This window comes from Neofelis nebulosa, chromosome 2 (assembly GCF_028018385.1).
Source record: "Neofelis nebulosa isolate mNeoNeb1 chromosome 2, mNeoNeb1.pri, whole genome shotgun sequence".
In the NCBI taxonomy this organism is placed as follows: Eukaryota; Metazoa; Chordata; class Mammalia; order Carnivora; family Felidae; genus Neofelis; species Neofelis nebulosa.
The window spans coordinates 216,337,685-216,363,769 of NC_080783.1; the positions used below are offsets into that span (position 1 = coordinate 216,337,685).

Genomic DNA, 26,085 nt, shown 5'->3' on the forward strand with positions numbered 1-26,085 from the left:
CAGGGTCGATTTCATGGCCGACATGTATGGAGTGATCTCAGAGCACCTTGGTTATGAAGCAGATTTTCATCCGCAGCCACCCCCCCCCCCCCATGGTCTCAGTGAGGAATGGAGGGTGTTTAGTGGGGCTTGTAGTAGAGCCACGCTTGTGCTGTGTAGACCACCTCTGATTTGTATGATCACAGCCACCTTTCAGGGCAGTAGAGGCATCATGCTTCATCAGTTCTTGCTCTCAGTATGTGGACGGTGTTAGTGGTTCTAGGTGCTGTTTCTGTCTCCTGTAGAATAACTTGATTTTTCTTTAAGAGAAATCAACAGAATGATGCTTAAATAGCAAATGGGCATATCACTTTGGTTATCTGTGCCAGCAAGGCAGGACCCCCGGGTTCTCTCTGTGCAGCCTCCTCTTGCCCCCTTTGAGAGACTTTGGTCTTACCATTTTGTCTCAATCTCTGACTATTGGTAAGAAGGTACCTAATAATTCAGTGACTTTATTGGGCTTTGGAAAGTCAAATAACCTTTAGGAAGCTATTTCAGATTCCAGTGAAACTTGCCTGGAAGGCAAAAGGTATACTATTAAAGATACCCAAAGAGATCATTTTAAATTTTGAGCTTATAACTTGCAAATTTGAGTTGACAGTGAGTTTAATACTTTTAATACTTTAAATTCATATGCTGTGGGAACGTGTTTTTAAGAATTTGCTATGGGCTGTCTTATTTGAGACAAAAGTGGTCTTGACCATTAACTACCATAAATGTAGTTTAATGTTAATACATTTTAGAAGGAAGGTGTATGTTTACCAGATTAGGAGTGGGGAGGAAACTAACTTGAAATTAACAGTGGGTAATTCTGTTTAGATGCACATAACAGTGGAATTAATGAGGCATCTGGGGCGGGTTATACGTTTATTTAAGGCCACATGGCCAAGAATATGCATTTGTTTTGCTTCCTTATTAGGTGGATTTCAGTCAAGCCTAATTGAAGAAATGCCTTGTCTAGCAGAGGGAACTTTGTTTTCTTGGTGAAAAAGGATTGGAGAGAAGAGAGTTTTAAACAAATGACTTAGAATTCCTAAAGCCTGTAAGGAAAATTGGGGTCAGAAATGTTGACACCCAACAATGCTTCTTTCTCCTGTGCATCTTTGAAACAAATGTTCTGCATGCCTGTGATTGTTGGTTATTTCATCTGCATTTGTTAGACGTCAGAGGTGGTTGGCATTAATATTCCTGGCAGAAGCAGAGGCAGCTCTAGGATGTGTGAACTGCTGATCACTCACGGGGATGCGCTGCCTCTTTAATATCTTGCTTGCAGATGCATTTTCTAGCTGACCACGCTATTAAGAGCTGCCATCAATCACGCAGCCTCCCAGTTCCGGCTGTCGGGAGGGGCGGGGGACGAGCGGAGAGGGGAGGCTGGCCAAGCTAGGAAGGAGATAAAATTGCAGTCAGTGGCTTTTGTGTGTGCGCGCGCGCCCGCGCCCGCGCCCGCGGCGGCGGCAGCAGGCAAGGGTGCGCGCGGAGCAGTCCGGGATCCAGCTCGGGTTTTTCCTGCCGCCGCCGCCGCCTCCGCGGGGTGGCTGCTCTTTCTCTCCCGGCGTCTGGGTCACTGGCATGTGGCAGTGTTGGCCCAGCCGCCAGGGCTGAAGGATCGCGAGCCGGAGCAGCGGCCGCATCCCCCCAGCCGCGGGCGGGGCCCCGTGCGGCCACCTCCCGGAGCCACCGAGCTGGGGGGAAATGAGCCCGTGCCGCGCTGTCCTGAGACCGCCTGGGCCTCCTTTTGTTTAGCAAGTGCATTTCACGCCCCGAGTCCCTGCCCGCCCCGCCCCTGCCCGCGGGCCTGAGTTTGCGGGGGCCCTGCGCCGGAGGAGGACGAGGCCTGCGGGCTCAGCTCCTGCGGAGACCGGCCGCAGGCAAGTGGCCAGCTCCTCGTGCTGCAAGGGGGACGCGGGTCGCGGGCCAGGAAGTTGGACAAGTGTGGGCACAGGGGGAGGTGGGTGTACCGAGAGTGTTGTAGCTAACCCTGCAAAGATGAACCACTCCGGTGTTAAGAACGATGATGGCTTTCCAGGAATCAGGAATCGGTATTTGCTGTGTCCCATGGCATTTTTGTTGGGCTTACTGGTTTTTTTAATCGCCGAAACTCTAGAGATCCCAATTAAATAAACCAATTGAGAAACACCATTTAGGGCAGAGAAAACACTATTTTAAAAAGACGTGTCTGTGTATGTTTTTGTCTTTTCTGTGAGGAAAGTGTTAATTGAAGATGAGCAAAGTGTTATCCAGTAGTCACTGATGAGAAACTTGTGGAGTAATTTTCAGTGTAAAAATATAATGAATTTGGTGGACCTGATTATAAATAATTTTGGGCTACATAAGTGACAAATACAATTTGTTTCTGGGACCAGAACACTAATATTTTGCCAGACTAGCTAAAATGCAGACATAGTTTTGAAAAAGATGGCTTTAAATTTAAATTGTTAAAATTGTTTCGGTTTGAGGAGCTGGCTTCCCGCCCCTTCCCCTTGTTTACTTGGCTCTCCTGGAAGCTCTGGGGAGACCTGCTTGACCACTTTCTGTTTGCTGAGACTTGTGTTACTTTGTCTTACTCTCAGTTTTTAGGCTTTCCTGGGGCACGTGTGCCTGCTCTCCTTGGGGCATTGTTTGGCAGGAGGCCTCCTCTCAGCCATACGGAAATTAAAAAAAAAATGGTATGTGAATTAATGTGGGGGGTCAACAGAAATTAATTTTTCCCTTTGAAATTGTGTTTGTGTGCTTTCAGATTGAGACCCTAAATTAATGTTTGAGGACAGAGTTTACAAAGTCCATAAAATTCTGTGCCAAAATTACTATATTGAGGTTTTCTCCTTCCTTCCTTCCTTCCTTCCTTCCTTCCTTCCTTCCTTCCTTCCTTCCTTCCTTCCTTCCTTCCTTCCCCCCCTTCTCTCCCTTCCCCCCCTTCCCCCCCTTCCCCTCCTTCCCCTCCTTCCCCTCCTTCCCCCTCCTTCCCCCTCCTTCCCTTCCTCTGTATTTCTGGCTAGGAACTCCACATTTAAAGTAGACATGATTTGAAACCTTACAGATGGGAACAATATCCCATGTAAGCCTGTTGATCTGTGGGCAATTATTTCCAGATGGACAACCAAGTCCACATTTTTATGCATGTGTTAGATTTGAGCTCTAAGAGGCACTTGCCTTTCTGAATATTTACATTGCCTAATAAAATAACACAAGGCAGACATTTTAGATACTTAACAGAAACTTCACAATAGTGTGGGAGCAGCAGTTAGAAGCTTGTATTTGTTTTTTTTCAACTCTGTAATTTAGTAGTGTTTAAAGTATTTTATAAAGATCTCTGGGACCAGTGAAAGGTGGTTTTCAGGCCAGAGCACTTGAGTGCTCATTGTACTCTGGCAGGCCCTGGCGCTTGGCAGGCGGCGCTTGAAATGTTATTTGATCTGGTTGCGAGATAGAATTGACTAAGGTTACACTTTTCCTTCCCCTGGCTGGTGAAGGTGATGCCTCAATGTAGTGTTCAGTGACTTATTTAAAGACTTAACCTACATTCATTCACTGTAGGAAGGGTTCCAGAAAGAGGCTATTTAAATTTTTGTCTTGTTTTTTTGTGGTTTTGCATTTATGAATTGAGGCGAGAGCTGACGTAATGTATGTACCACTTCCTTTGTGTGTGTATGTTTTTTTTTTTTTGTTTTTTTGTTTTTTTGTTTTTTTTTTATAGCCAGTGTTCCTATAGGATACGTTCCAGTGCGCGTGGTTGTGATTATTTCTGAAATGCTTGAATGTATACATATTCCAGATTCAGGTAACTTCAGCTGTGTGCCCGTTTATTGTTTACATTGTGTATGGGGGAGGTGAAGAGTGTCACCCTGTCAGTAAGGGTCAGGGAATTGCCTGTGTATTATGCAGACAAGCTTTTCGTTTCAATTAGTGCAACTGTGTACAGCTGTTAGGTCAGAAATCATTGGCCGCCCCTTCAGGGTGGTTTTATCTTACACCGGAGGTTTTATGGACTTGTCTGGCTGTGTTCCTTAATCCCTCTCCCATTGCCACTATGCTTGCTCTTAAGCAAATGATAGAACAAGACAGGCTTTTGTTTACTCATGAAATAGTTTACTTGCTGGAGATCTATTTTTGGTTTTGAGGAAATTGGTAAAACATGTAATTTATTAGTAGGTATGACATTTACTATTCTTTTCCAAGGTCAGAGGGTTTTGTTTGCAATTGTGTAGTCTGAGTAGCCAGTGGAACCATCCATTTTAAAATGACATAGGAAGCCAGTGTTTGAAACTCCGTCTCTCTCTTTCTCCCCCCCCCCCCCACACCCCCACCCACCCCTACCTGGTTTTTATTTGCTATTCTGGGGTTAGTTTGTAAAACAGTGATAACATGGCTAAACTGTTTCTCCCTGTCTCTTATCTCTTCTTACATTGTAACCAAAGGACTGAGGGAGCCATTGACTAACAGCAGCTTGGCCAAGAACTGGGTAATTAATAGAAGGGTTTAGAAATGTCTGTCCAGGGACACGTGTGACCACCTTTAAATTTTAAAATGAGTTTTTGGCTCCACGTTATTGTGTTAGAATATAGGACTGTGACAAAGCCAGCCTTTTCTGGTCATAAAATAGATTTCGATGTGCATGACACATTTTTTTCCTCAGTAGTCTGGTCTCCTTGCTGTCTGCCTCTGTCTTGAGGAAATACTCACCATCACAGCCTTCTAAGACTGTTCCCTGTGTTTCTTAAAAAGGAGCAAAAGCCACAAACAAAATGGACTGAAATCTGTTTATACATAGAGCCTTTTCCAGAGCCCCAGTTACTGATAGTGGAACAAGGAGATGTGTTGTTGGGAGGACTGCTGGAGCTGGGGAAGGGAGGTTGGCGTAGGCGGAAGTATTTTTTAACCCTTTGGAGAAATGGGTCCTTCTCAAAATTACCTGGAATGAGGAAAGAGAGTGCAGCATTTTCTAAAAAATATGCTAATTTCAGTTAGCCTATCTAGAAAATGTTTTCTTTAATTAAAAGAAATGAAAATGTTTAGATTGACAACAGCAACTGCCGAATCCAGGGAACAATGGAAGTATCCTAGATCTAAACAGGTTATTTCAAAAGTTCATTCGTAAATTCATTTTTTTTGAGACCATATTTTTTGAATCCAAATTTATTAATGGTAATTAGGGTCATAGAAGTGCCCTCCAAAATCTGTTCAAAAATCCTTGATATAGTTGATATATATTTGTAATGGAAATAAAACAATAATGTTGGCATTTAATTAGCAGAAAAAGCGTAGTTGTACTCAATGTTTAATGCTATACGTGGAGCTCTGCTGGTCTGATGAATCAATTTTTTAAGTACAGCTTGGTGGTTAATAGCTGGGCTGCCTGAGTTCAGTTCCGAGCTTTACTGCTTACTCACTGTGAGACTTATATAATATGTTACTTAGCCTCTTTGTGACCAGGAGGAAAATGATCAGTCTATTTCAGAGGGTTGTGCAAAATTCTTAGGAATATGCCTGGCACATAATAACAGCTAATACTTAATATAGTGAGCACTAATTCTGCTCTAGGTACTGTTTTAGTTGCTAAACAAAAAAGAACGAAGCCCCTTAGAGCACTTACATTCCAATGGAGGAAGACAATACAAATTAAAGGGAACATGAGGATTCCGTGCAAAGATAGAACTTTTGGTCATGGTAGTGATTTTTAGAAGCTGAATATGGGAAGTTTAACATCACCCTTTAAAGCACCAGTTTTCTTTCTTGATAAAATGTGTCTCATACAACTAGATGGTGTATTAGCTTGCAGGTGGAATAAAGGCAGAACAGACTTTTTTTGGTAAAGGAAAAAAATGGGACAGCAAAAACTTTAAAGATTGTGATTTGTCAGTTTAAGTGTTCAACAGCAGAAGAGGAATGTTGACTTATGCCCATTCATAAAAGGAAATATTATGCAACCATGAGTTGAGCATCCGACTCTTGATTTTGGCTCAGGTCATGACCCCAGGGTCCTGAGAGTGGAGCCTGCTTGAGAGATCTCTCTCTCTCTCTCTCTCTCTCTCTCTCTCTCTCTCTCTCCCTCCCTCCCTCCCCCTCTCTCCCTCCCTCCCTCCCTCCCTCCCTCCCTCCCTCCCCCTCTCTCCCTCCCTCCCCCCTCCCTCCCTCCCCCTCTCTCCCTCTCCCCCTCTCCCCCTCTCCCCTCCTCTCCCTCTTTCCCTCTCTCTCTCTCCCCCTCCCTCCCTCCCCCTTTCCCTCTTTCTCCCTCTCTCTCCTTCTTCTTCTCCTGCCCCCTCCCCCACTTGCTCACTCTCTCTAAAATTAAAAAAACATCATCATGATATGAAGAAGCCTTAATGTAAATCCCTGTAGAAAGCCATAGAAGCCAAACTGTTTATGCATCGTGATTCCAAACTCTGTGTACAGCCAAATGTATTCACAGAGGTTAAGAAAAAAGGTTAGAAACAGATAGATCAAATGATAACAGTGCTAATCTTTAGATGATGGAATTATGAATAATAACTTCATTTCCTTAGTATTGTTCTGTCTTTGCATACATTATTTAATCTTCGCAGGTTTAAATTCCTCTTAGGTGTATACTAGGTAGCTGAAGTTGAGAGATTAAGCAGTTTGACCAAGGCCTCTCAGCTAGTGCGTGGGGAGGCCAGGATTCCAAGCCAAACCCTCACTCTATTCTTAATTTGACCAACTCTCATCCTAGGAGAGGTGACCTTTGTTAAAGGGCCTCCCTGGCCCTCTCCCCCACAGATGTGGCTCACATGGCTTTGAGATGTATCTATGCAAACCAGAGAGCACTCACTGAATCTCACGTAGGAGCTAGTGCTGAGGTCATGCGTGTACGTATAGTTACTAGAAAAGAAAAGCCAACATGCTGGCAAGAGGAAGAAATGGAAGAACAACTTGAGAGAAGGAGGTCTGAAAGGTACAGACGAAAAGCGCTTCTAAGTGGGCGGTGACAGGACACGTGCGTGTTCTAGGTCCTGGACTAGAGAATGAGAACCAAGAAAACTATGCAGGAGTCAGTGGAACCTTTGACAGTTTGGTGACAGCAGAACGCCCAGGAGGTAGAGAGGATGGCCAGTGTTGAAGTGAAACTAGTTTGCCTTTGCTCAGAAAATGTGGAGGAGTTTGGCAGTGAGAGAAGGAGGTGCCAGAAGGTGGCTGGAAGAGGCCGCAGGTTAATCACAGTCATTGGTTGATGTTTTAAAGAGGTTAATGGCGGGGCGCCTGGGTGGCGCAGTCGGTTGGGCGTCCGACTTCAGCCAGGTCACGATCTCGCGGTCCGTGAGTTCGAGCCCCGCGTCGGGCTCTGGGCTGATGGCTCGGAGCCTGGAGCCTGTTTCCGATTCTGTGTCTCCCTCTCTCTCTGCCCCTCCCCCATTCATGCTCTGTCTCTCTCTGTCCCAAAAATAAAAATTAAAAAGCGTTGAAAAAAAAAAAATTAAAAAAAAAAAAAAAGAGGTTAATGGCAATGGCATTCTGTAGGTAGGATTTTATGATGATTAATGTGACAGTTGTATTCAGGTTTGGGGATAAAATGAGGTAATGGATGTGAATTACTTCAGAAAGTGGAAAACATCTTCATTTCAGAGGATTAGTTAGAAGTACCTAGGAAGAGTTAAAAACTCTTTAAAGTATGGGAAATTCTTTACAAAATTTAAAGTATTTATGCCAGCAAAGATTTGAAATAATCACTTGGTTCCAAAATTGAACAATTAGATCTGTTTCTCTTGTCTTGTTTTCCGTAAACTGAATGAGCTTTTGTAGTTGTGGTTTTAAAAAAAGGGTCAGTTTATATATGACTGAGCTTCAAAGGAACAAAATAGCGTGAATATACTGTGCATCTGAAAGATTGTTTACGTCAAAAGCCTCCAGATGGTGTGTGCTGCTGTGTTCACAGCTGTATTTACTGCGAGCTCACCAGATTATCTACTAATAATTTAAAAATAGCTGGTTGGAAACAGTGGTATATTCAAGTCTCTGCTGGTTTGGAACCTCAGCAGCAGTAGTGACTTCACTTGTATGCCTTTCGTAAATGCCAGTTGAAATTACTTCCTTCCTTTTGCTTTGCCTTCAGGATTTCTTATTTGGGGCAGCTTGTGTGTTGCATAAACAACCAGAGTGCTCATATACAGAGGCAGATAACCAGAATTATAAAAGAATTTTTTTTAGTGTTTATTTAGTGTTTGAGAGAGAGAGCGTGAGGGGGGGAAGGGCAGAGAGAGAGGGAGACACAGAATCCGAAGCAGGATCCAGGCTCCGAGCTGTCAGCACAGAGCCCAACACCGGGCTTGAACACAGGAACCATGAGATCATGACCTGAGCCACAGTCGGACGCTTAACCTACCGAGCCACCCACGTGCCCCAACCAGAATTTTTTAATGTGATCTCTTAGGAGCCAGATTGGAGAACGGCTCTTGATTATCTTTAAAAAATGTTTTTGTTGTTTTACTATCCTTCTGTCTTTTTAAATGGTTTTAAAGTGTTAAATATATTGAGTTGATATCTTACACATATATAACGTTACATAGAGAACTTTCTGTATTTTTTGGAATTAACAACAAATACAACAACAACAAAAAAGCCCTTCAATACTCAAATCTACTCCCCAGGATAAAGGCTTTTTTTTTTTTTTTCTCTTACAGAGATTTAGTAAATGTTCTTTTGGAAGGACATAAATTACTAAATCTTAAATTTTTTGACCATACATATTATTATTTATTTGCTTAGTAATGCATAAATTAAACGTAAAACAGAGGAAAATAGTTTGAATTTATCTAGGAATTTTAAATATGTGACAGGGCTGGTAAGAAAGGCATACACATTTATTTATTAATTGACTAAAACTGCATAGAAAAACATATCTAGTTTGAACCTTTTGAACAATTATTTTTCTAGTTTTGGTTTTAGATATTTCATTCTTTTGTCTTTTTTTTTGTGTGTGGATATTTAAAAAATTTTTTTTTAATGTTTTTTTATTTTTGAGAGAGAGAGACAGAGACAGAGAGCAAGCAGAGGAAAGGCAGAGAGAGAGGGAGACACAGAATCCAAAGCAGGCTCCAGGCTCTGAGCTGTCAGCACAGAGCCTGACATGGGGCTTGAATTCGTGAACTGTGAGATCGTGACCTGAGCTGAAGTCAGACGCTTAACTGACTGAGCCACCCAGGTGCCCCTGGATATTTTAATAATTAGGAAAGTTAGGTTGAAGAGTTTTTACCTGTGTATATATTCTTTCTTTTGTTTTTTAATTCCCCCCTTATTTATCCCCTCTTCTTCGATCATCTACCCAGGCAGTCTCTTCTTTCACAGGCTGTGCTCTTTCTGCAGAACGTAATTCGCACACTGAATAGGTAAGGGAATACTCAGTCGTGGGATGTTCACCTTTTTTGTTTTTTAAAAACATGTTAGATGTCCATGGGAAGAAGTATATAAATTAGTATTCACTCTCAAGTATGTTGGGGACAGAAGCAATTTACGTCTTGATCTTTGAATGGAAAGGAATACTAAAAAGTGCTGAACAAATGTAATGTCCAAAGCAGTTTGGCTTTTTTTGATAGTCATTTTCAGTTTTCTCAACAGGTTTGGGTTGATTGCATAAACATTTGTTACTGGATGAGTAATTTTATTGTATGTGATACATTAAAACGTTAAAAGAATTAAAGCCACTATTTAATAAATTCAATTAATAGACTTTATTTTTATTTTTTTTTTTTATTTTTTTTTTTTTAATTTATTTTTGGGACAGAGAGAGACAGAGCATGAACGGGGTAGGGGCAGAGAGAGAGGGAGACACAGAATCGGAAACAGGCTCCAGGCTCCGAGCCATCAGCCCAGAGCCCGACGCGGGGCTCGAACTCACGGACCGCGAGATCGTGACCTGGCTGAAGTCGGACGCTTAACCGACTGCGCCACCCAGGCGCCCCAATAGACTTTATTTTTTAGAATAGTTTTTAGTTTATGGGAGAATTGAGTGGAAAGTACAGCAAGTTCTCATATGCTCCCTCCCGTTCAGTTTCCCCTATTATGAACATTTTGCATTAGTGTGGTACATTATTATGGGTGGTGAACCAGTGTTGATAACTTCTTATTAAACTAAGGTCTATAGTTTATATTAGGGTTCAGTCTTCGAGTTGTAAATCCTGTGGATTTTGACAAATGTTTCATAATCTATCTACCATTACAGTATCACACGGAGTAGTTTCACTGCTCTAAATACACCTTGTGCTCCACCTCATCGTCCCTCCCTCTCTCTCCAAGCCCCTTGCAACCACTGATATATTTGTCTCCATAATTTTGCCCCTTCCAGATGCCATATAGTTGGAATCAGAGAGTATGGAGCCTTTTAGATTGGCTTCTTTTGCTTAGCAATAAGCATTTAAGAGTCCTCAATGTTGCTTTGTGCCTTGATAGCTTCATTCTTTTTATCACTGACAGTATTCCATTGTCTGAATGTACTACATTTTATCCATTCACCTGTTGAAGTACATCTTTGTTCCAGGTGTTGTCAATTATGAATAAAGGTGTTACAAACATTTTTGTGCAGGTTTTGTGTGGAGATAAGTTTCCAGTGCATTGGATAAATACCAAGGAATGTGATTTCTGATCGTATGGGTAACAGTATGTGTAGGTTTGTAAGAAATTGCCATACTGCCTTCCAAAGGTTCTGTACCGTTTTGCTTCCCAGCAGCAGTGAAGGAGAGTGCCTGTTGCTCCGCATCCTTGCTAGCATTTGGTGTTGTCATTATTTTGGATTTTAGCCCTTTCTGTTTATTAAAAAATTTTAAATAACTACTCATTTCTCGTGTCAGCTGTGTTGCAGTTTTGATTTTCTCTCCCACTTGCCTTGGAGAGGGAGAAATGAGAACCATAAATATTATATATTACATGGGCCCATTTTCCATCCTGTAGGGGAAAGGCAAAACGGTATAAATTTAAGGAACAGTATAACCTGATTACACTTTTTAAAAAATGGGCATAATTCTTGTATAATGATGTTATTAGTCTATTGTTCATGTAAAATGTAGTATTAATTTTTCACTGATTCTATGCAAGTGTTATTTCCCCTTAGTTACCCTGTGTTCTTTATTTTGCAAAAGATTTCATTTTATTTTTTTCATTAAAAAATTTTTTTTAATGTTTATTTTAGAGAGAGAGAGGGAGGGAGAGAATGAGCAGGGAGGGGCAGAGAGAGAGGGAGACACAGAATTCTGAAGCAGGCTCCAGGCTCTGAGCTGTCAACAGAGTCCGACGTGGGGCTTGAACCCAAAGACCGTGAGATCACAACCTGAGCTAAAGTCGGATGATTAACCTATTGAGCCACCCAGGAGCCCCCAAAAGATTTCATTTTAAAGGGAAAGGGATGCTTTGAATTTTTTGAAATCCATTCATTCTGCCAAAGATCCCTTTTTGCTAATTATGTATAGATCTGAAGATTTATATTAATTTCTTTACTGTAAAACCGTTTATGGAATGGGCAAGGCACTCAGAAATAGGGAAGATTGGAGGGGCACCTGGGTGGCTCAGTCAGTTGGACGTCTGACTTCGGCTCAGGTCATGATCTCACAGTTCATAAGTTCCAGCCCCGTGTCGGGCTCTGCGCTGACAGCTCAGAGCCTGGAGCCTGCTTCCGATTCTGTGTCTCCCTCTCTCTCTGCCCCTCCGCCTCTCACGGTCTTTCTCTGTCTGTCTCAAAAACGGATAAACATTAAAAAAAAAAAAAAAAAAAAAAAAAAAGAAATGGGGAAGATTGGATTCTGTCCTTGGAGTTTATATTTAATAATTATTGGAGCAGTGACTATTTGAGGGCGTATCATGGGGCAGATGTTGTGCCCTTCCGAGACGAAGCTGCACTTACTTCCCAGCTACACTTATTTAGAGCAGTTTTGACTTTGACTTTGCATGTATCCAGTTACTTACTAGAATTTAACATCAAATTAGCTCTGCTCTATATCTACTCAAAGTTTTGGTTGTGAAGATGATTTGGATAGGCTCTCCTGGGGTTGTGCAGTTGATTAATTCCTGTCAGGAGTTCTTAACTCTGTGTTTATCAGCGTCTGGACTGAGTATCAGTACAAGCCATGATTTTTCCCTCAGAGCAAAGTTAGTGAATGTTTGGCTACTTATCCACAATACCCAGTCACGGTAGTTTATGGAACTCCTGAATCCCATCCCTGGACCTCTCCATCAAGAACTGTTCTGGCGAGCCCTAAACCTCTGTTTGAATTACCTTTGCATTTCTTCTTTTTGGCAGATTTCCTTCACTTGAATAGTGTGGTGTGAGGCCATTGACGTATATGGAGCCCCGTGAACTTGATGTTTGTGTGCCCTGAATAGTTCATCCAGGAGCTTGTGGGCTCTTGTTCACCATGGCACGCTGTCCTTATGAGGACCAAGAGGAGAAACTTTTCTCAGCTCTTGGTACCAGAAAGAACGACCCCCCTGAGCAATGTGGTTTGCTTTTAACCTACGGATTTAGCATCCTGTGACTGATCAAATTTCCTCTAAGCTATTTGCTTATAAAATTTTGGCCACACGTAAGGAAGGTATAAAATGAACCTGAACACCTCATTCATGGTTTCAGTTTTTTTCTTTTTTTTTTTTTTTTAAGTTTATTTATTTTGAGGGGGGAGGGACAGAGAAGGAAGGGATGAGGGGTGGGGGGAGAGAGAGAGAGAGAGAGAGAGAGAGAGAAAGAGAATCCCAAGCTCCAGACTTGATCTCATGAACTGCTAGATCATGACCTGACTGAGCCACCCAAGCACCCTGGTTTCATCTTTTTCATCTCTTTGCTCCAACCCCCTGCAATTTTCCTTTGTCCCAAGGAAAAGAGAAGCAATGCAGGAGGTGTAGTTACAGTTCGAGCTCTGTAGCCTGTATCACCTGTGAGACTTGCCGTGTGACCTGAGGACACACACCTCTTTCACTCCTGTGTCCTCAGAGTCCTTTTCTATAGATCATGCCTACTTTGTGAGGCTACTGTCAGGGCAAGGGGAAAGCTCTTAGAGCAGTATTTTGTACAGGTGGATGCTGAATAAATCTTAGCTTTGTTATCATCTCCTTCCCTCATCTATTTTAAGTTTTCTATTGTATAAATCTCAGTAAGCTGCATTAAGTAAGACCCTTTTAAAAGTAAGATAGCCTTGAAATTTTCCCTGCTTCCTGTTTGTTTTTTATACAAAGGTTTAATTTCTGTCTAAAGACAGTCATTAAAGAAATTATATAGGAGAGTGCTGTGGACTAAATTGTGTTCCCCAAAGTTACACTGGGCTCTAACCCCAGTGTTTTGGTATTTGGGGGTAAGGCCTTTGGAAGGTAATTAGGTTCAGATGAAGTCATAAGGGTGGCGCTCCGTGATGAGAGAAAGAGACCAGAGCTCTCCCTGTCCCCTTCTGTCCCCCCCCTCCCTCCAGTCCCCCCCCACACATTGTGAGGACACAGCGAGAAGGCAGGGAACCAAATAGGATGGAATCTTGATCTTGGCCTTCCCTGCCCCCAGAACTATGAGAAATAAATTCCTGCTGTTAAAGCCACCCAATTTATGGTACTCTGTTATAGCAGCCTGAGCAGACTAATACAGAGTAAATTTCATACATACAGAGCAAAAGGTGGTCAGTAGCTTATCACAGCAACGGAGCTTTCCCAAGTGAAGTGGGGATTATGCTTCTGTTTGCAGAAGGCTTTACGCCTACAGGACCGCCTTCCCCAACCTCTGGTTTGGTCCTCATAGCTACCTTATGAAGGAAACAGCAGATGCTGGCTTCTCAGGTTACAAAATGAGAGAGCCAAGCCTAGAGAAGTTAATTGAGCTCCCTGCATTCACAGTATCCATTTTGGACGTGGCTTAGCCTCTTACTAGCTATTTTTTCTTGCGTCTCTATCCCTTGTTCCTCCCATGACCATTCTAATCTTGGCAGTTCAGTCTTCTAATCTTTTGCTTTAGAAAGAACATAACCTTTATTTTTAGTCTTTGTTAGGAACATTATTTTCAAAGTGAAAAGAGATACCTCCCACTTTTTACATTTTAACGTGGGAATTGAAACATCTATGGTGAAATTGTTGAATTTATCTTTCTTGTCTCCGGGAGAGTTTTTGCATTCTTTGGCCTGCTGGTTAGATTTGAAGTATAAAATTTCTGTGAAGTATCATAAAGCTAAAAAATGTGATGGTACTTGAAATAGTACTTGTGACATTTTATCCTTTTATTTCGGTCGAGGAATTGATTTGCATTCGGTCTTCCTGATGAATGTCTAGAATGTAGGTGTTCTTTGGAGTTATCCAGTCAGAAGACTGCTAGTGTTCATTTTAGGTAAGGTGATTTAAGTATGTCTTGAACAAAGGAATGAAACAGGAATGTTAGAAGCTATAAACTCTCAGTAGTTAAAAAGGAAAAAAAAAAATCCAACTCACAACCCAACCCAAACTCCACCTTTTATTCTAAAAGAATTCTGGATCCCTGCAAAGTTTAATATTTATGAGCTGTCAGGACATACTGTATTTGCTCCATTTCACATTAAATTTTAACAGAGAAACTAAAAAAAAAATCAATTTTTCATATCCTGATGATAAAAATGATTCATTTGAGATGAAAACCCTGGAGTACATTTAAAAAACTTTATTGAGATAAAAATTCCATAACAGGCAATTCACCCTTTGAAAAAGTGTACAAATCACTGGTTTTTAGTATATTCAGAGTTGTGCAACCATCATCACAGTATAATTAGGAATAGATTTTTATTTAGAAGTTTCTGGTGATTAATTGAATACTGCTAGATAATGTTTTATGTGTAAATTTGTGCTTCTGTGAGTAAGAATATAACTTAACTATATATAGCTTTACTCTTACAATATATAACTGACTGAAGGCATTCAAAGCCAGCTTTTGTTCACAGTGATCTGACAGCGGAGTTAGCTCTGGCCCAAGGCTATTCAATCCTTTGCTGACTGATGACTCCTTTAAGGTAGATAAAGCAGTTATGAATATGGTGTGAAAATGGGATGTAGTCTCTTTCAGCGTATTGGAGAAACTGCAACTTTTCTAGAGCATTGTTTTACATTTGGTGCACTCAGAATATGTTAGACATTTGCCATTTTCAGCAGTTTGTGTTAAAGATTTTTTCATTTGTTAATAGAAAGGCAGCCAGCCCTTCTGTCTCAGATTAGGGGAATTTCTTAGTGTTGATTCCCAGATGGTTCATAAAATTCAAGTGGGCCCTTAGGCTGCTGGGTAATCATACTTTATTTTCCCAGTCCATTCACTCACCCAGGTTCCTAGATGACTCTGTAGTACTTTCTTCTTTTCTACTTCGACCCGTCTTCATGCTGGGTTGCCCGCTTCAGTGAGAAAAACCAATGCAGTCAGAAGGAACTTTCGCATACACCCACTACCACATTGACTACCTTGCAGCATAGACTCCGCTTGCCTGGCTGCGTGTGGATGGAACAGCTGTTCTCAAGCTCTCCTAGGGCCAGGCCAGCCCAGCCCTCGGAGATGCCACCCTCTGCCCTTTCGAATCTTTCATGTTTCAGTCTTTATTGGATCATTCCCAACAGCATGCACACGTACTGCTTTTCTCCTAGCTTAAAACAGAAAAACCCAATCCTTTTTTGACCCCACTTCCCCTAATGGCTTTTGCTGGTTTCTCTGTGCTCCTCTTTGCAGCAAAAAACTCCACAAGAATTGTCTGTACTTAATTTCTCCAGTTCTCTTCTCCTCTCTCAGATCAATCCATCACCCATCATGCCAGGAAGACTGCTCTGGTGAAGATAACTGCCGGTTTTTCTCTGCCTGGAATATATTTTCCCAGAATTCTGTGTGGCCTCGCGCTGAAGTCTCGGGGTGGGGGTGGGGGGGCTATATTGACCCCTGGTCTCTGCTCACAGTTCCCCTCACTCTGCTCTGTTTTTTCCCTGGAGTGTTGTCCTGTCACATAATACTAATGTATTTGTTTCCATTGCTTATTGTTCCTCCCACTAGAAAATAAAGCCCTGAAGGGCAGGGATTTTCATCTGTGTGGTCCACTGATGTATCTCCAGCATGTATAACAATAATTGGCACTGTTATAATAGGTGTCTGATAAATAATTTGTTGAATATCTGCACTGTGCTCTAGGACTCAGGGCTTTAAAACCGATTTAAATGAATGTAACCCAAACTTTTATCTCTAGTGCAGACCTGCTCAGCTGCCTACTTCACATCTCCACTAGAGGTAGGCTGGGGCTACCTTAGATCATTTAGTTTCACCTGGCACCTTGAAAGCAGACTTCAGAAGAGTGAACAGGAAACAGTGGGTGCTTTTGGTGGGGTATCCTGTGGGGGGAACAAGGCTTTGGGGAGCCGTGAGACGTTAGGCACAGGAAAGCTCGTAGGAGAGGAAGTGTAACTACCTTTTTGAACGTTGAAAACAGTTCTGAACAGGACTCTACCAGTTAAAAGACGGTGTCCATTATTTAGTTGACGTTAATAACTTTCTAATTGTGGATTCCCTACAACCATTAGTTAGTAGTTTACTGTTTGATACTTGGAAATATGATTTTTAGCTTTCAAAGTAAGGAAGTACGAATATTTGCTGTGGAAACTGATCTAAAAATATTTTAATTGCTATGTACTTAGCAAATATAAAATATTTTTTAGAAAGCCTTTCCATGTGTAATGGGTAAAATATTGGATTAGGGGATGTGTACTGAAAAGTTCTTCTCAGGATCGATCAAACCAGCCCTCTTAAAATCCTAACTTCAGATGTAGGGTTTTAGTGACCCATGGAGTTAGTGGAATCTCCTCCATAAAGGCCGATCAGGTCACATGGCATCATAATACTGAGGTGGCTTTCTTCAAATTGGGTTTAAGTTGGCAGTTACATTTACTAGCTACCAGTAAGTTATTAGATTTCTTGCTCATGAAACTCTTTGAAAGACTCTTACCCTTATAGATTAATGTATGTTAGTAGTTGACAGGACAATGCCGGGACACTGTAGGCAGACTTGTGAGGTAGAAAAATTACTAGTGATTTATTTCCTACACACTCAACGTACACACAGTTTAGTATCCTATTTCTCTAGGTGATGATAGAGATCAAAGGAACTTGCAATCATGTTTTCTCTTTTTCGGAACCAGAGAACCAGCAGAGCAATCCCATTTAACTTAATTTAGTGCTAGTGGTATCATAAAGGGAATGAAACTGTGATCACACCGTGCGAAGACAACCCGACTGGTCAGTGAAAAAATTTGTTCGTATTTGGTAGATGGAGCAAAGATGGAGGAATTTGCTTGAAGTGGTTACTTTTTAACTAATTGAATTTCCTTTATGCCTCCAGAACATTATGCCTCCAGAACAGTGCGTTAATGTAGGTCTGTTTTTAACAGTTTAGTATGTGGTAGGTCTGTGATGAACTATAAAGAGAGAGATCCAGTCCTTAGTTTACAAGTCTGATAATATTATCTTTCTTTTTTGGAACACTAAAATACTCCAGACTTCCTCCTCAGCGTGGTCTCTTGAGCGAGGACTGTGATTCCCATTAAACGGGTGAAAATAGCCGAGAGCTCGGGTTACTCCACTCACTGCCCCTCGATACCTAGTTTGATTTCTGTGTTAATGCTATCTCTTCTACATCACAGCCCCCAGACTTAGTGGAGTGGATGATAAAGAAATCAACAGTGGACCACTGGCAGAGAGATTTCTATAGACCAAATGTGACAGAACAGGTAGAGAGAGGGAGGGACCGAAAGCTTATCCTTTGAATGGGGTTGATTTCGGTAGATGCCTTTGATGAAGTTTTGGGGTTATGGGGGGTTCTTTGGATCCGGAGCTCATGGCCGAGAAAGAATTCTTGAGGACGTCTTTGGTGCAAAAAGGTGATTTTATTAAACCATGGGGACAGGACCCGCCCGGGGGCAGGAGGAGCTGTACTGTAAGTGTGGGGGGTGACCATTTTGTAGGGGGGGGGAGAGTTTCCAAAGAGACTTTCACATGCTAAAGACTTACTGGAGGCCTAGCTGTTGTCCAGCTGAGGTTGTTTTTCCCTCTAGCAAAGCATTAACATTAAGATAGTAGCGAGTTCCTGGACTTCAGGCTATAATGGGATCACCTTTTTTCTGGTAGACTGGTGGAGACTTAGCAGTTTAACCATTTGGTGTTTGGTCCTTTCCTGTTTTGGGGTAGCCTGGAGTGTCCGAGGCATATCATAAAAGTCCCGCCTGGGGGTGTGGGGCATGGGGCATGCTGTTAGCCTGCACTTTGCCCTCAGCTTGCCCCACGCCCCCTCCTCACTTTGACCTTAGAGAAGATCCTCAGTAGGTTTATTTTGGTCATATCTAAACATAAATTTTTTCTTTGTGTAAGGGGTGTATTAGAGAATTGTTTTGAGAGGTAAGATAATTTCACTGGACTTTTTCCAGTACTGTGTCTTTAAAAATGAAAACATTTAATCTCATTTCAGTTTTTCAGTTTCTCAGGAGAACCTCAGTTTGGTCTACTGGGTGTTGAGTTTTAAAATAAAGGGGCCAGGGAGAGTGTTTTGTTCAGGGTATGCTTTAAAAAAAAATCAGTTTCAGCATTTAATACTAAAATACAAGGAAATGGGGCGCTTAGGTGGGTCAGTCGGTTAAGAGTCTGACTTTGGCTCGGATCATGATCTCCCAGTTCGTGAGTTCTAGCCCTGCATCGGGCTCTGTGCTGACAGGTGGAGCCTGGAGCCTGCTTTGGATTCTGTGTCTCCCTCTCTCTCTGCCCCTCCCTTGCTTGCACTCTGTCTCTCTGTCTCCTCAAGATAGATAAACATTAAAAAAAAAAAATACAAGGACGCAAAAGCTTGGTTTAGTGACAGTGCTAGGATTACTTTTACTTGTTTAAATTAATATTCCCTTGGTAAATAAATCATTTCCAGGTTCTTGATAGATGAATTTAACTGAGAACAGGTTACAGATTACTCCATTAATTTACATGAATTGCGCCAAATATGAGCATGCAGAAAAAGAAACTTTTTAAAATAGTGTTTATTTTTGAGAGAGAAAAAGACAGAGCATGAGTGGGGAAGGGGCAGAGAGAGAGGGAGACACAGAATCTGAAGCAAGCTCCAGGCTCTGAGCTGTCAGCGCAGAGCCCGATGTAGTGTCTGAACTCACAAAATGAAAGATCAGCTGAGTTGAAATGGATGCTTAACCAACTGCACCACCCACATGCCCCCCCCCCCCAATTTTTTTTTTTTTAAACTGTTAGTAGACCTGGCTTGATCATACAGATTTTACCCTTTTCCTCTTCTTATGCCTTCCCTTCTAAGATTGCATTGATATCTTACATATTAGACATGGCGTGTTCAGGTTCTCTTATAATTAGCTAACTTCAATTGATGGAAAATTTATTATGGTTTTCAGAGCAATAGAAACAATAAGTAAAATTTTACTTAGAAGATAAGTAAATTTACAATTCTTATAAGTTGAACTTATCGGTTCAAACTTGAACAGGTTTTAGTTAAAAAGACTTGACTTGAAAACTGCTTAAATTGAAGGCATCTGTAAATTATGTATCGGAACTCAGAAGGTTAGCTCTAAATATCTGGACTAGTAAAGGAGTTTCTAATCCACTTTTGGTATTTACCTTCTGAAGGCGACCAGCTTGTCTTCTGAGTTCATTGCTTTTGCAAGAGCCAAGATGATGGTGATCTTGTCATTATGGGGGCGTAGGACTGGAGGACATGAGATTGAACTTGACTTTGATTGTCTTCTGTAGGAGCCACAGTGATCATTTAGCCAAGTACTTTTGAACTTGATTATTGCTTAATTGACCATTTCTGTTTGTTTTTTAAAAGTCTAGTAGAAGTTGGTTTCTTTGTTTTGTGTTCGCTGTAAGTTCAACACTCATTGCTAATATACTTGACAAATGATTTCAAAATAAGCTTGTGTGTTTTAGTATTAATTTCATTCTGTGAAAGGGAGGAAGGGCTTTTTGTTTATGCCCAGGATATTTTTTTAAATGAGAAATGATTCTGTATTTAATCACACTGGCTTGATGATAACTTGGTTTTCTAGCAGACTTGTTAGTACTTAAAAGAGGATGAAGTTTTAGTATGCCTAATGTATTATTTGGTAAATTAATTCATTGGAAATGTATTTGGTTACTGAAGTGTGCTTTAAAATGAAGGCTTTTGGCACTCTTTGAACCATGAAAAATTTAAGTCCTGTTTTAGCACCACTGACTCTAATGGAAATTTTATTTAGTATCTGTCTTTTATTACTAAGATCCTCGAAAGCCAACTGTGAAAAACTGAGCACCTAGTATTTTAAACATGTTAAATAGTATTGTTAACCTAGCTTTGAAAGAAGGCTATGGAAGAAACTCCTTTAAACGAGTTTTGTTTTGTTTTTTTTTTTTTGAGCTTTGGTTTAATAGCCCCATGGAGCCATAGTTGTGACATTTTTTTTTTCAACGTTTTTTATTTATTTTTGGGACAGAGAGAGACAGAGCATGAACGGGGGAGGGGCAGAGAGAGAGGGAGACACAGAATCGGAAACAGGCTCCAGGTTCCGAGCCATCAGCCCAGAGCCTGATGCGGGGCTCGAACTCACAGACCGCGAGATCGTGACCTGGCTGAAGTCGGACGCTTAACCGACTGCGCCACCCAGGCGCCCCAATGACATTTTTTTTAATATTAAGTCAGAGAGGTAGATACACTTTGTTTTTTTATTTTCTGCCATAAATGAATATTTTTTGTTTTATACATTTATTGGTTTTCTGTCCAAAGCAGCACCAGTAACTCTGGGGGATGGTTTTCCCCTAAACTACAGCAGACAGATTGTCAAGTTATCATTGTATCATCACCACAGGCTTGTGGGAAGGCCCCTTCCCCTTGCTTCTCACTGTCTCTTTTTGAAAAATGTTTATTTATTTAAGTGATCTCTATACCCAACATGGGGCTCAAACTCACGACCCCGAGATTGAGAGTTGCATGCTCTCCCGACTGAGCCAGCCATCCCCCCCTCCTTTTCTCTTTTGGAGAGTTCAGCAATTTAATTTCTCTAGTCCTTAACTATAATCATTAGATCTAAGTAGTGCCCTTTGGTGCCACTCTTAAGCAGAGCATGATGGAAAAGTGAAGAACAAGTCTGGAGGGAGAAATGGGATGCGAAGGAAAAACAAGGGGGCAGAGAGGTACATACGTGAGATGTTGAGTTGTGGAATGCCTGGAAAGCGGCTGCGGCTGCGGGGCAGTGGGGGGCGGGGTGCCACTTGGCTTCACTGGGCCCCCATCAGCTTTCTACTTGTATGTGCAAGCTTTGGTGTTCCCAATTACACAGGCATTTGATACCTAAAATACTGATAATTTGTAACATTTGGTACATTTGGCTTATGAAGTTATTCAATTGAAGTTTGGTGAATCACTCTAATAGAGCTTTAGAGTCCTGTTCATCTTTTTTTTTTTTTTTTTTTTTTTTTAAGGTGAGGAAAGCAAGGCCCAGAGTTGGTAAAATAATAAAGCCTAATTTATTTTTTTCTTTAAAAATTTTTTTTAAATGTTTATTTACTTTTGAGAGAGAGAGAGAGACAGAGTACGAGTGGGGCGGGGGCGGGTGGGGGGCGGCAGAGAGAAAGGGAGACACAGAATCCAAAGCAGGCTCCAGGCTCTGAGCTGTCAGCACAGAGCCTGATGCGGGACCCGAACTCTGGACCGGTGAGATGATGACCTGGGCTGAAGTCGGATGCTTAACCGACTGAGCCACCCAGGCGCCCCCTTTTTCATTTTTTAAATGTTTATTTTTGAGAGTGAGTGAGACAGAGTGCAAGCAGGGGAGGGGCAAAGAGATGGGGAGACACAGAATCCAAAGCAGGCTCCAGGCTCTAAGCTGTCAGCACAGAGCCTGACGTGCGGCTTGAACCCATGAACCGTGGGATTGTGACCTGGGCCGAAGTCGGACGCTTAACCGACTGACACACCCAGGCACCCCAATAGAGGCTAATTTCTGATTGATGTCTTTGGGCTTCACTAGTGCTCATTCTGCCAAACTATATAGCATTGTGTAGTTTTATCTCCTACTTTTGAATTTGATCTGAGACTCCTGATTCTTTGGATTGAATTAAGCCCTGTGAAAGAATCCGTGTCATTTCTAATAAAGGCTTGGTTTAAAAAACCTGATTGAGGCTGGAGTACCTGTGAAAAGTACATCCTTACTTGCTTCTATAATTTTTATTTTAGCTTCTGTTACTACAGCCAGCATTTTCTTAAATAATCCTTACATGCTTTACATTCCTGGATATACAGACATTAGGAAGTCCTGTGCTGTTATCTTTGTTTTGTAGGTAATATTAATTTTTATTGTCTGCACATGGGAATGCTTATTGTCAATACATAATAAACACTTTGACCCCAAAAGAAACCAAGATAATATGCTTATAAAACAAGACATGGTCACAGTCATTTTGAGAAAGTTTATGGTGGGTCATACTTAGTAGGACAGATTCCCAAGGTCAGAACAGCAACAAAAATGCAAATAGGAAAGTTTGACTTGAACAACAACAAGAGACTCCCAAGAGATGACAGAATTTTCATAGTACCTCAGAAGAAACCAGTTGTGTAGTTTAAGAAATGTGGAGAATTTATTGTATCACATTCCATAAATGTTATAAAGGAAGGGAGATGTAATTTACTTGCAATTATTAGTCATGAAGTTGTGAAGAATATAGAGCCCCACTTTGTTACAGACAGCCTGTAGTATAAGGGAAGGAACAAGTCCCCATTTCACACATGAATAAACAGACTTAATCTCATGATATGACCGAGCTACAGCACAAAGGACAGCCTGGGGGTGAGGAAGGCAGAAATCTTTGTCACTTAGCCAAAATAGGCTAGGATTCAGAGTCCATGAAACTTGTGATCAAAATAAGCCTCAAGTCTCATTTGCATGATTATGTTGAATAAGAGGAGAGTGTACAAAACTTACTTTTGGTGTGCAGCTCATTGTACTTAGGGGTCTGCTTCTCAAACCTAGAACCATGTTGAGTTACTATATTTATTCAAATCTCTCAATATGAATATTAGGATATAAAATAATCCATTTCAGTTTCTCCTCCCACTTCTGACTTGATTCTTTAATGCGTCTCTTAAAATTCCAACTACAGGCTGTATTTCTTTTTAAAAAAAATTTTTTTTAACGTTTATTTATTTTTGAGACAGAGACAGAGCATGAACGGGGGAGGGTCAGAGAGAGGGACACACAGAATCTGAAACAGGCTCCAGGCTCTGAGCTGTCAGCACAGAGCCCGACGCGGGGCTTGAACTCACGGACCGCGAGATCATGACCTGAGCCGAAGTCGGCCGCTTAACCGACTGAGCCACCCAGGCGCCCCTATTTCTTTATTTTTGCTGTTTTGTTGTCATGATAGTCTTCTTTTTTTTTTTTTTTTTTTTTTTTAAGATTTTTCTTAAGTGATCCCACTACCCCAAGATCGAGAGTTAACACACTCTACCCACTGAGTCACCCAGACGCCTCTGTCTTCTTGATTTAATGGAAGGCCTGTGATACAGAACTTGAAGTTATACTCACTCTCAAATTTTGTTTAATAGTACATTTTAAACTGCAGCCAAATTTAGGCATTAATGATTTTAGGTTTCCTCTTGTATTTTATATTTACGGGGGAAGTAGAATAATATATAGAGAATGATTAAGCTAAGCAAATATTTGTACTTTGCCACGGTGTTAGATGTTTTAAAGTCAAATATTTGCTATAGAAATTAAAACTGAGCTAGACTAAAGAACCAGCCATCTTACCTTTTAAGGTGGTAAGATGTGGCTTCCAAAACCTCATTTTCAAAGCACCTGACCAAAATACTTAAGAAAAAGACTCTGTGGTTGCTATGAAGAATTTGGTGTATGAACCGTGATCTATGAGATCCTTACAGCTTATTCCACTTATATACAGTTCATATCTGGTTTGGTTTGGAAGTTCTTGGACCATCTTAGAAGTGGCGTTTATTGTTGGTTTCATGTCTCTTCTTGCGACATCTTTCCCCACCCCTCCACTTACTTTTCTTTCGGATCGTTTCTGTTAGCTTTTTTGTAAGTAAGGAAAGACCTTTTTTTTTTTTTTTTTTTTTTTTTTTTTTTTTTAAAGTAGGCTTCATGCCCAACATAGGGCTCAAACTCAACTACCCTGAGATCAAGAGCTCCAGGCCCTGAGGCTCTACTGACCGAGCCAGCCAGGTGCCCCGAGACACATGGTCTTACAAGTCCAGGAAGTTTGTTAATAAGTACCTCTCTTCCCCGTTCTTAATATTTTTATCTCTTGGTGCTTATGGTTATTTTATGATGACTTTTCAAATTTCCATTCTCTCTCTCTTTTTTTTTCTTTACATGCTTTCCTCCTTTCTTTCTCTTGCCCTCCACTTAGCTGGTTGAAATTTTGATGTGTACTTTGTAGAGGACATATGGTAATGCTTTCTTGACATGTATTCCTGCAGAGTTGACCCATATTCGTGGAAAGCATTTTTTTTCTTATTCTTTTATTTACCTGTATCCTTTTTTTCTGGGTTATAGTACTTGAAGGTCCTAATCTGAGCTGGATGTGAACAATGAAACGGCATTCTCTCACACTTAAATTAGTAAAGTTTTTCACACCCCAGTGGGGGAACTAAGGTGGTATAATCTTCCCCCCTCTTTTTTTAGAAAATCCTGGTTGAGTGTTTTCTTTTCTCCCAAGGACCTGTTTAAGCATAGGTGTCTTATAGGTGACACCATATTTCACAGTGTCTCTTTCCTTTTTACCTCGTGGCCTGTGGTTCTGATTCTCATGCCTCAAGAGCTAAGATTTTTTTTCAGACTCTTCCCTCATCTTCCTTATTTCTCCCCTTCCCACCCTCCCCCCATCCATATGACCTTATGTCCTGGTTTTTGAATTGCTCCTTCCTGTTGTCAGAGCCTACTGGGAACATTTTCTATGGGATACAGTACTTTGTATTCAAGCTCGAATTCCCTGGGGAGAATTTGCTCTGTAGACCACCACCCTACTTCTGCTCGCTTTCTCAGATTCAGAAGCTCTTTCAGTGCAAAGAAATAGTTGCTCACATTTTGGCCTCCTCGCAAGGCAGATGGCTGACCTTTCCCCTCAGAGGTCATTGGTACTTGGCACTTGCAGGTGAAAGAAGGTGTTCCTGAGAAATGCAACTCTTACAGATACTTAAGGTCCCCCCCCCCCTTTTCCTTCTCCTTCATACTTGTAATGAGATAGAAAGCTGGAATGATTACGAACCAAGTTCATCTAGCCTTCCCCACTTCCCCCAAAGTCTCCGTGAAAAGGGTGTTGGTGACTGCCATTCATCCAGAACATTAAATCCTTTGCCACGTACCCAGGTTATAACATTCCCCTCCCCCCATGTCACTTCAGAAACCCATCTCCCCTAGGTTATTGTGTTAAGGTGAGTACCATTGTATTGAACTATGGAAGGATGTTAATGGTTCAAGTTTTAGGGAGGAATTTTACGAAAACATCCCTGCTCAAAGTCATGGCTTCTTCCTCTTCTGCCCCTCTTCCTGTGTGTAAGCAGCCTGTGAGAATCAACACAAGTGGTAGATGAAACTAGTGAAGTGCTCGGGGAATGCCTTGAGATATTTCAACATTATGTACAAATAAGTGGTTGAAAACATATGCTCCTAGAAGCCCTAGTTTCTATGCACAGCCCTCGTGCCTGTGCTCCTAGTTTTGTAGGAAAACAGAACTTTGCCTGTCATGTTTTGTCATGAATACAGAGGTAACTTACCACCTCTGCAGAAATTGGGGTTTTGTTTTTATTATGAAGAAACGTGTGTAGCCTCCCACATACCCACACAGCAATTGCATAGGATTGGAAAAATCCCCCAAGAGCAGGTAGACTTATGATTTATCCAGACTGTCATTACATATAGTCTGTTTGGCAGAGAGGCTCAAGCCCTGATTTTAGAGTGATGGTATAATATGTTGAGTGAGTCAGAGGAGATCAGTGTGGAAGGCGGAATTTACAAAGCAATGCTGACACTGTAAGATAATGGAACCTGTGATTCTAAAACTTGGCAGATGTGACTATGGTTGGATGAAAGGTA

General features: G+C 41.4%; 1 protein-coding gene across 5 annotated transcripts in view; it reads left to right on the top strand.

The window, feature by feature from the left end:
- RERE (arginine-glutamic acid dipeptide repeats) overlaps nt 1-26,085 on the top strand; it is a 429,059-nt gene that overhangs the window by 119,944 nt on the left and 283,030 nt on the right. The window contains exons 1-2 of one of the 5 annotated variants that reach the window (XM_058719216.1): nt 1,624-1,996; nt 2,613-2,708. The exons of 3 other annotated variants lie outside the window; for them this stretch is intronic. The gene's annotated coding sequence lies outside the window, so the exon portion shown is untranslated. Of the gene's footprint in view, nt 1-1,623; nt 1,997-2,612; nt 2,709-26,085 lie in introns of those variants that run through there. One more of the 5 variants, XM_058719217.1, reaches the window with a different exon arrangement.